Raw genomic sequence first — 11,762 nt, 5'->3', positions numbered from 1 at the left:
GGTTACATAGTTTATTCATTATCTATTTAAAAGCTACAAGTTTCAACTACAAATAGAATACTACTAATCTAAATTAACTATTAATCTAAATTAATTAAATAAAACTATTTAAAACACATATTGATGTGTGAATGTATTGAGCCTTTTTTTTTTTAGGTCAAAAGCATTTGTAAGTGTTTAGTTTAGAAAAGGGAATTCATTAAATATCTATAAAAGGGAGTTGTACCTAGAATAAAATTCATATGGAAAACATAATATAAGTGCTTACCCAATTTGTTGGTTAATAATTCTGCCTCCGTAGGTGATGCAGAGATCCTAGTTGGTCTTGCAATCATTCATAACAAGAGGGACTTCCATAGTTCTCTCACAACACCAACCAAGCATCTTCATAAGATCCCTCTCCTTGATCCAAGCCAACTCCATAACCTATTAGACTGCACACCAAATCTTTATGCCACCTTAATCAACAAACTATCAAATGCTCACAATGCCTCAATAGGCGCCAAACTTGACTTCACCTTAACTAGGTGTTTCCTCCACCTCCACACACATCAAACAACTTCAAATAGCATTTCCCCAAGGTGACTAAACCCTCAACTCATCAGATGATACAAAAACCCAGTTTTAGCCCTTCACTAGGCCTACTTCCCTAGTAGGCTTATAATGTGAGCCTGATTTAATTAAGTGTTTTATTGTGTACCTTTTAATGTTTTTAATTTTTATGTGATGCTAATGATGGATGTGATTATGATTATGATGTGATTATGCTCACAATAATTGAATTACATTTGCAGGAAACTAAATCCCTTTCAGGAGAATCCCGCACAGTCTCATGGATTGACAGGTATAAGTCAATACTCCTTATAGATAATCTATTTAATACACTTATCAATAGTAAGATTGATGTCTTCTAAGATCTCTCCCATTTGTAGGTACCAGCGAATAGGTATTTTTCAGAAGTGTCTTCCTCGAGTGAGGGAAATATAGGGATAGAAGAGGAAAGTGAGACATGCAGTTTATCTAGAACAGGGAGATTAACTAGAGATCAAAGGACTAGAAGGAAATTCAATAAATGCATGAAATTTTTCCTTGCTCAAGGGGGGTCATGTTCTTATGATGATGAGATGGAAGGCGACATCGAGGTGCCCTTGAGGTACCAACATCTACAGAAACATTGGGTACCCAAGGAACTTCCTCCAATAAACACTGATTTTTGGGTTAACGAGAGGATATATCGCATAGCACCATCATCACTACATGGTTTGGGCCTATTTTCTATGGACGGCATAAAAGTGTCTTACAACAAAGTTTTTGAATTGATGGAGTATGTTGGACCATGTTATGATTACAAAAGTTGGATGCATATTGTTAAATATAAAAAAAGTATGTGTAGGTATGCCCTCTCAGCAAATTATATACAATAGCAAGACAATAATCAAAGTAAAAGTGTGGCTATATACATTGATGGAAGACCAAAAGCAACAGGGAATATTGCGAGTTTTATAAATAGTACATGACCTGGGTCAACTATAAAGCAACCCAATTGCATATTTGAGGCGAGCGAGGGAAATTGTGTATTCATCTGTGTGATAAAATCAATACGTGTAGGGGAAGAGCTTCTTATTGATTGCAATTTGAACCGCATAGATACAAACGAGGCTACTATCATGGGGGTGGTACATACTATTAAACCAACTTCTAATCAATGACTCCAACATACCATTTAGTCAATAAATTTTTGGCTAACATTTTTATACTTGATCTTTGACACAAGGGCACAATATGGAGCAACCACCCGGAGGGGATGCTGGAGATGTTCCCGACTCATCTACACATGAGCAAGTAAAACTCATTGTAATTGTGCAAACTAGATAGAAGCAAAATGTTTTTTTTTAATGTTGTTTTCTTCATTGTTTTGGAGTAATTTTGATAATACTAATACTATTGTTGTCACAGAGGGCCAGTGGTCAAAGGGAGGGAAAGGAACCTGTAGTCCCTGATCAGCAGCCCCCCCCAAGGAGGACCCTTTTTATATTGATTTAGCAGACACCGATGACCCGATCGGTTCTACTAAAAAGTTGCTAAAGAAAATTGGCAGAGAAATTTTACGTTTGGCAACCATAAAGCCTACTACTTAGGAAATAAGAGAAAGAGGAGCTGAATTGATGCACACCTCTGAAACCTTAAAAGTAAGTATTAATGAAATTTTTAATTATAAAAAGAGTTCAATAATGGTTTTTATGTTATGCTCTTTTATGGCATTAATTAAAATATGGATGCGTTATCTTTACAGAGTTTTTTGTGTGATTTCGAGCCCCGTTCCCATGATGAGGGTGCTGTAGGTGGTTCAGGTAGATCGCATGTTCCATTCCCCACTTCTATTTTCCACTGAATATATATAGGAATGATCATAATCATTGACAATACATGCTCAAACAATCCTTTTTTTTAATGCTCTAACAATCTTGTCCATGCTAGTCCACGTGTTCTATATTTATGCATGCTCTAACAATTTTATTCTTCAGCTTCACATCAATTGAATCCTATGATGACGCCGCCTCCATCCAGGACAACCACAAATCTCTTTCCAACTGCTAAGTTAGCAACACACAACTTACAGGCATCGACTGTTGCACCATTTGCTGGTACACAAATCCCTCTTTTTCTCTCTTATGATAGTCAACTAAATGACCTAATGTCATAGATCCTGACGATCTAATGTTGATTACTGATCTGCAATAAGTATCATTAGAATTTCTGTAGAGCAATTTGCAAGACCAAGTAATCACTGTTACAGATTTATCATAATGTAAAAGTGATATGTACCATACTGGTCTGAAGTTATTCACTGTATCTGATATCTGCCTTATTGAAATGTGATATGATTGATTCTATTTGGTTTGTAAAGACGTTGGATATTTATTTGATCTCTGTCTGATATAATATCTTTGTAATGGTGATGACCCAATGATGGGTGATCTGTACTGTTGCAATTTCTAATGTAACTCTTGTTACTTATGTGATATATATGTCACTATTCCTGATCTTAATCATTGTACTCATGGGATCTAGCTTTCTGATGTCTAGTGGATTACTACCACTTATGTCTGTATAGAATATAAAGTAATCTTCTGTCTGAATAATGTCCTTGGACTGGTTATTGATGCCTTTTTAATATCATTTGAAGAATTGCAACTCTTCATTGCAACTTTTAGTATTTGGTTCCTCTGTCATTATTGCACCCTTTTGGATAACTAATCTGTGATTAGTATTTGTGATCAGCATGATATAATTTAAAGAGAAAACACTTACATTTTAGTATCAAGCTTGTTTTATGAATGAATGGAGAAAAACTAGCGACATATCCATTTCAGCTTTGTGTTTTTTACTATTAGTATTTGATTATTAGAACATAACTATACATCCTTGTGAATTGGAGTTTCAGCAAAGATTATTATTTGGATTTCTTTCTTATTGTAGCAAAGGTTATGGAGGCCCTGAACATTCCAAGAGGTGTCTGGCATGTGCTTTTTTGAACACCTAATACTAACAGGTATTTTAAGTTTTAATAATATGGATCTGTATAATTCTAGTTTTAATACAATCTTATTACAGGTTGATAGATTTTCTTAACAAGTTTTCAAAGTGTTTTCTGTAAAGTCATTGTTCACTCCAGTTTGATCATCCTGACTTTTAGCTGCAGGTGCCTTGCCTTTGGTCAAGCATAAAGCTTTCCTTAGGCCCATGTAAGCATTATCCCATTACACGGTAGTGGAGCAATTAGATGGGGGTGTGAAAAGAGATCAATGTGAACGATGCAAAGTAAAAGTGAAGGCTCTAGAACAACTCAAAATTGATAAAGCACCACATGTTATTGCAATTCATCTCAAGCGCTTCAGTGTAGTTGGATCTGGAGGAAAAATTGACAAAAAAGTAGACTTTGGTTGTACGTTGGATCTCAAACCATTTGTTAGTAGTTCACATGTAAGTAGCCCTTACAATATTATTTGCTAGTGGATCACATTTTCAGTGGAATCTAATAATATAGTTTTTGTAATATCTACTATTTTTTTAATAAATATTGCACATTTGAATGATATTCTAGTTTCTCTTTCTATTGATCAATCACAGGAGGGCAATTTTAAGAACACTCTTTATGGTGTTCTTGTTCATGATGGCTGGAGCACACATTCTGGTCATTATTTCTACTTTATTCGTTCATCCACAGGCATCTGGCATGCTTTAGATGATAATCGGGTATACATTTGCTACAGTTGTGAAGACATGTTTAATTTTGTGGAGCAAGCTCATTATAATTTGTGTATAACAGGATACACAAAAGAACTACAATTTTATGTAGAACCTTTTCTTTATATGGTAACACTAATTATACTGAAGTTGCTTAGACTGATTGAAGTTATTCTTATGACATTTTGTACTCTAGGTCTATTCAGTCAGTGAGAAAAGTGTGCTTTCCAAGAAAGCTTACATGCTATTCTATATACGAGATAAGAAAACTAGCATTCAAACAGTAGGTGGGTCTGAATCTCAGTATAATGGCTCTAAACTAAAGAAGAGGGTGTCATTGAACATTGGACATCCAAAGGAAAACCACTTACAAGATTCATATGCCCCCCAGGTGACAGAAAACATGCATTCTTTCCAAATGACAGCAATCTCTTTTAGTGTTGCAGGTGTAAACAAGATATCCCAACAGGTAGAAAATTTGTCAAATGTCAATTTCATTTCAGAAAGTCCAGAAAAGAACATAAGTTTTGGCCAGTCATGTAGTAAATCCAGATCATGATGCATCATGCTTGCGACGGGGCCGCTGTGTTGTCGCCACAGTGGCCCCGCCGCAAGCATTATGCATCATGATCTGCTGATGATCTGGATTTACTGCATGACTGGCCAAAACTTGTGTTCTTTTCTGGAATTTCTGAAATGAAATTGACATTTGACAAATTTTCTACCTGTTGGCCGGATATCTTGTTTACACCTACAACACTAAAAGAGATTGTTGTCATTTGGAAAGAATGCATGTTTTCTGTCACCTGGGGGGCATATGAATTCATATGCCCCATGATGCATCATGCTTGTGGCGGGGCCGCTGTGGTGGTGACAAAAGTTGGCGTCGCCGCTACAGCGGCCCTGCCATATTGCTAATCGTGGACGTCACAATTGCGACGTCCGCCCACACATTGTGATGAAATGTGCGTTGCATGCATAGCATCGCCATCACAATTCCTCCCTTTGCATCGCAATTGTGACACATTGGAAACATTGCGATGATCAGCGGCGTCGACACCAGCGCTACCGCGTCGCTAGCCCTGTCACAATTTTTGAGGGTCGTCACTATTGCGACGCCCATGGGAGAACTGGAAAGGCTCTCGCCTTAGCCAACCCGTGGGCAGATGCTGATGCCACCCCGTCGCAATGCATGGGGAAGATGTCAGAATTGCGACGGCCACTGCATGCATTGCGACGGGAGCCGTGCCCAGTTAGAATGGTGAAATTACAATGGATAGGCATTGAAATTGTGACGTCTAAGGATAGACGTCGTAATTTGCGACTAAAAAACAATGACTTCTAAGACCGTCGCAGTGGCGACACATTGCTGTCATAATTGCAAAACTTAGCCATCGCAAATCAATGCCAAATGTATTAGTGGAAACTCTTTTGTGAATGTTAGGAAGGAAGAAAAAGAAGTGTTTAATGTTCAACTAATTAGTAATAATGTGAGACAAACACCTTTCTGAGTAATACCTAAGATAACATATAAAGGAGACCCATCTGGTGTGTTATCCATGATACCAACAAAAGTTCTCATGATTCAAGATGTTACGTGTTGTTATACTTGTAAAGCTGGAAGTATAGAAGACATGGTGATAAGGGATTTGTATAAAAACACTTTGTGATAATGGAGTCTTTAGGGAAGAAAAAAAAATTGTAGAAAAGAAAGGGTTGACCCATGCCCTAGATTTTCCTCATGTATTTAAGATTGAATGGATAAAGATTATGCTCAGTAGAACACATGATGAATTTGTATGGTTATAAAAAGGACCAATTAAGATCACCAAAAGGATCATCAATTGAGTAATAGGGTATCCTACCCTAGACAAACCTAAGAGCATGCACAGTGATTTAAAGGAGGTAATTGAGAAAAATAAAGGTGCAATATGGAACAAGAGAGGTATTTCTATAGATTCTATCTAAGACCCCCTAATTACCTTTGTAGTGAGAGTGATTGCATATAAGTTCTTTAAGTCTCATAGACTAAACAACGTATCCTATATGGTTGTATATTTGGGATATAGGATAGTAAAGAAAGATAAAATATATGACCTTGCCAAGTTCCAACTTCAAAAAATATCTAAACAATTGGAGACCATAAGGAAAACAAAGAGTGCATCTTGAAATTTTGGTTCTCTATTGGTTTGCATTTTCTTTTATGTGCAGAACAATTTTCCTACATTTGGAAAAGTAGTGTGGAAATCAAATAAGCAAGTTACAGTTCAGATTGCAGAGTTAATAGAGCAACTTGGAGATGATTTTGATTCAATTATGACTATCTATTTTGAGGATTTTAAGAAATCTATGAAGGAAAGGCTAAGGATTCCTATATCACTAGTGGAGAAACATTACAATTATATTTGCTTCTTAGTTGATGCAGATTATACATATGTATAGGTAGCTTTTCCAAGGGTTAGATGGCTTAAACCTTTTCCATATGAGATTAATATAGATGAGGAATCTATAGCTATTACAAAACTCCCTTGATAAAAGTTCCACCTCGTTTGGAAACTATGAGGAAGCCAAATCAAGGATAACAATATAACTTGCAAACAATTTCTATGATAAGGAAAAAAGAACAAACTAGTCAAGAAGCTAAAGGAGAGATTTGGCAAAGGGGGAGAAGAAGAGGAAGATGAATATGATGAAGAGGATGAACTAAGACAATCCCCATTGACACTCACTAAAGGCCAAGGAGAAGATCAAGAAGAAAATTTAAAAGGTGTCAAGGAAGAAGAAGTCGAGAAAGCACCTAAACCAACTAAGAAGAAAAGTAAGACAAAGGAATCAAAGGTGAAGAAACCAAAGAAGATTGTGAAAAGTTCACAATAGAAGCTAGTAGTACCTGCTACTAGATCTAGCATAAGGGTAGCCACCAAGAAAGTGAATGATGTTGAAAAGCTAAAGGGCAAAAGATCTAATTTCCATAGCTAAATACAATCAGCTAGAAGAGAAGACCAACAAGAGGTTAAGCAGAAAGTATATTGCACCAGCTGAGTTAGATGACTTAAGTCAATTTAAAGTGGTAATTCATAATCCCTCCTCAAAAATAGATAAATTATATGACAATGTAAAATTAAATGTCAATTTATCTTGTTTTGCATGAATTGATTTTGATAAGTTAGGGAAAGATGAATAAAATACTATTGAGAAAGCCATATATGTCATGATGGCTAAATTCAAATCAACTCTTCTAGAAAATACCAACTCACTACCCAAGAGTCTATATGATCGAGTTGAGAAGAAATGCAATACAACTTGAAAATATAAAGACAAATCAAGGCCAACTCTAGCCCAAGTTATGCTAGAATTGGAAAAAAGGAAGATTGCTAAGGCTATGGAAAAGTACAAGTCTAAATTTTCCCCCAAATATGGAGTTTTCCATATCCTAAATAAGAATATTGAGGATGTGGTTAACAAAAGCATAATAATTTGTAGATTAATATATGGATCATCCACTCTAGAAATAAAAGAAAAACGTGAGCAAGAAATGCAAAACCCTGAGCAAAGAGAAAAAGAGGTAGTAGAGACTACAAAAGAGGTATAAGTCAAGGAAGGTGATGTGGGAGGCACTAGGGAGAGAAAAAAAGAAGAGACTAAAGTTGATGATGAGTAGAAAAATGAATAGTATCTACCTAATGTACAAGTGTCAAGTGTCAGTCCCCCACATGTAGACCTAGTGAGTCGGTAGGACTCAATCCAAATTAGGGATGTTTCTAATAATTTAGCTAAGAACATCAATCCCTTGACAAGAGAAAACTTGAAGAAAGTTTTGATAGACTCCATCGCAAAAAAAAACTTATGTAGCAATCTCGTGTTAGTGAGAGTAGGTGAGATTGAGAAGGAAGAACTAGCATCTATAGGGGAACAACCAAAAGACACATCCAATGTGCCCCCTCAATCTATAGAGGCAAAAGACAAAGAAGATTATAGTACAAGCACTAAAAAGGAAAGACAAAGAAGATCATATTACAAGTACTAAAAAGGAAAGTGTTACTACTAACACACAAGTTTCCATGCCTATGGTGGTATTTCAAATAAAGGATGTAGTGAGTAAGGATGTCAACACATTGTTGATAGACATTCCAAGAAAACAAGTAGTCTTAACTATTGAGAAGGATGGAATTAAGGTTCACATAAGTCAAAAAGCTATTCCTACACCTACTTCACAAGTGTAAGGTTAAATGCCATAGGAAAAGGTGAGTAAAGAAGAGACTAAGATTGAAGAGTTGAAGGTGACTAATGCTCCAAAGGAACAAATAACCATGCAGACTCTATTTACCCTACCAGTTTCTATTACTCCTATAAGTATTCAAGCTCTTCAAAGGCCAAGAATTGATGCTACACCATTGCAAGTATCAAGGCTTAGTGCAAAGACATCCAAGAGTCAAGATGATACATCTTATGGAGATGATAGCATAGATGAGGTGATTGAACTACCAAATTTTTATCTTACAAAAATCACCATAGAGCATACGAGAATTCTACAGGAAGCTCTTCAGAGAAAGAAACAAAAAGAGTTACTTAGAAGGGAGCATAAGCAGAAGCAAGTGCTTCATGACATCAAGATATATCCAGAGCCAAATGAAGACAAACCTATCATTAAGAAACTAGTAAACATTGTTGACAAGATTAGAGACGAAGTCTTGGATTCTAATGTCAAACTTTTAGAATGGTTTGAAAGAAAATTCCACTCTAAAGTACTTGACAAGATATCTAGTGTTATTTCACTTAGACAAGTTGATTTAGCAACCAAGGTAGAGAGTGTGAAGAAGGTGTTGGAGAACATATTATCTCTTTACACCAAGTTATTTGATGTAAATATGCTCACATAGGAAATACAGAGGGCTATTGGCCAACTGCAAGGAGAACTAGAGCACACAAGTGCAAATTTGAAACTATCTACTAGCCAAAGCCTATCCCATTTTTAGAATTTACTGTCCATCTAAGGAAAACTTGTTGAGCTATAAGCATAGGATACTAATATTAGATCCAAAATGATAAGTATCCAATCCATTTTGACCCCTCACATGGATGTATTTCATAAGGAACTAGCATTTTTTGAGACATTGATGTAGAAAGATAACCAATTTTCTACTCATCATGGCTTAGTTGACCTTGCTACTGAGCTAGATATTAACCAATTTTCTACTCATCATGGCTTAATTGACCTTGCTACTAAGCTAGATATTCAATAACAATCTCTAGAGATAACATGCAATAATTGGGATATCACATTAAAATAATAATGGAGGTCCATATAATTTTTTTTAACAAACACACTATTAGTGTACCACCCATCACATAAGTGTCAAAAAAGGGGGATAGTGAAGTTTTTGGGCTGATAACAATTTTAAGTAAGGCAATGCAAAAATATGGAACAAAAAAGAAGAAAACATTTACTCAATAGGAGTACCAAATTTAGATATATAAAGGAAACATTTACTCAAGGGGAGTAATGGAGTAATGAAGTTTTGAGAGGTATGACTATTAGTCATCCATTTTGCAAAATTTTGAAGTTTTGAAACTTTGTATGTGAGCCACTTAAAGATTACAGATTGTCTGAGTTATGTCCATATTGAGGTTATATATATATGACCAAGTAGTTTTGCCACCCATATCAAAGGGGGATATTTTTTTATCTCATTTTGGTTTTGACAAAGTAGTGACAAAACACTTAAGTTATACTCTAGCAAAATTATGGTGTGAGCCAAGTGTAAAGAGTGAGTTGAGCATAAGTGGTCAAACAGTGCATGTCAAGCAATATACTTAATTAGTACCAAGTCACTCAAGTTTCAAGCAAGAATATATATGCCAAGTGATTTAGGTTCCAAGTAAATAGTGGATGCCAAGTCATTCAGAAGCCAATCTATAGCATGAAGATACAATGGATGCCAAGCATCAGAGACATTAGGTGCCAAGTAAATAGTTTTTAGCATAGTTATCTGTAATGGCACAAACTTCTATGTAAACCATTTTTGAGCTGACCTAATGATTTTTTTATGATTCTAGAAGATAAAGATGGATGTATATTGTGAATCCCTATGTATAACATGCAACCAATCATAGGAGAGGTTGTTCAGGCTGTCCAAGAATTCTTTGGAGCCAAATCTATTCTCAAGGAGCTAAACTCGACTTTTGTGGTTCTCATTCCTAAATCCCCTGGGGCGGACTCGTTGGATAACTTCAGACCTATTAGTCTGTGCAACTCTCTCTACAAGATCATCTCTAAAGTTCTCACTTTAAGAATGCTCAAGATATTGCCCATGATAATCTCGCAGCATCAATCAGGTTTTGTTCCAGGGAGACAAATTTTGGATTCTGTCCAGATGGTGCACGAAGTCATCCACTCTCTTGAGGCATCCAAATGGGAAGGTATGTTTCTCAAACTAGATCTTTCTAAAGCTTATGACAGGGTGGACTGGTCTCTCCTTGGGAAGGTCCTCTCGACTTTTGGCTTTGACAGTAAAGTTTGCAAAATTATCTCTCAATTGGTCTCCACCTCCTCTCTGGCTGTTCTGGTTAATGGAGTCCCTTCTAATTTTTTCAAACCTTCCAGAGGCCTCAGACAAGGAGACCCCCTTTCGCCCATTTTGTTCATCATTTTAGCTGAATGCTTAGGAAGGATTATAGACTGTAGAAAGCATGAGGCTTGTATCAAAGGGATCCTTCCCTCCTCTAATTGCGTTCCCTTTACTCATCAGCAATTTGTTGACGATACAATCTTGGGGGGGGAAGCTTCTGTCAAAGAGGCCAGAGCCCTGAAGAAGATTCTTGATACTTACTCCAGTGGGACGGGTCAGCTAATTAATTGGAACAAAAGCTCACTTTTTTTCATCAACACCTCTAAGTTTAGACAAAGTAAAATCACCAGGATTCTGGGTTGTGGGGTAGGCTCTTTCCCCTCTACCTATCTTAGTCTTCCCTTGGGATCCTCACCCCTGGAGTCTTTTTGGAATGATATTTTGGACAGATTCAATAGGAAGATGGCTGGTTGGAAAGGGGTCTCTCTTAGTCAAGCGGGGAAATGCCTCTTAGTCAAATCTTCTCTTCAAAATCTGCCAATCTACGCCCTGAGCCTCTTTGGAATTCTGGGGAAAATAGCTGAAAGAATGGAGAAAATCCAGAGAGACTTCCTCTGGAATGGTAATGAAGGGAAGAAAAGATATCCTCTTGTTGCTTGGGAGAAGGTTTGCCTCCCTATGAGGTACGGAGGTCTGGGCATTAGAAAGATCACTCACCTCAATAAGGCTCTCCTAGCTAAACAAATATGGCGGATCTTCAGTAGCACCGGTGAATGGAGGGACACCCTGGTAAACAAGTACCTTAGAAGACCCACTCTTCTTTTCACCCTTTTTAATGAAGATATCCCAAAAGGATCAAACATTTGGAATGGGATCATGAAAGCCAGGGACCTAGCTAAGGCCAGGATATCATGGAAATTGGGAAATGGGAAGGACATCCAGTTC

The sequence above is a fragment of the Cupressus sempervirens genome, chromosome 6, assembly GCF_028749045.1.
Source record: "Cupressus sempervirens isolate cs-2001-9-10 chromosome 6, ASM2874904v1, whole genome shotgun sequence".
NCBI lineage: Eukaryota > Viridiplantae > Streptophyta > Pinopsida > Cupressales > Cupressaceae > Cupressus > Cupressus sempervirens.
The sequence above is the reverse complement of the archived record's forward strand: the minus strand, read 5'-3'. Positions refer to the sequence as shown.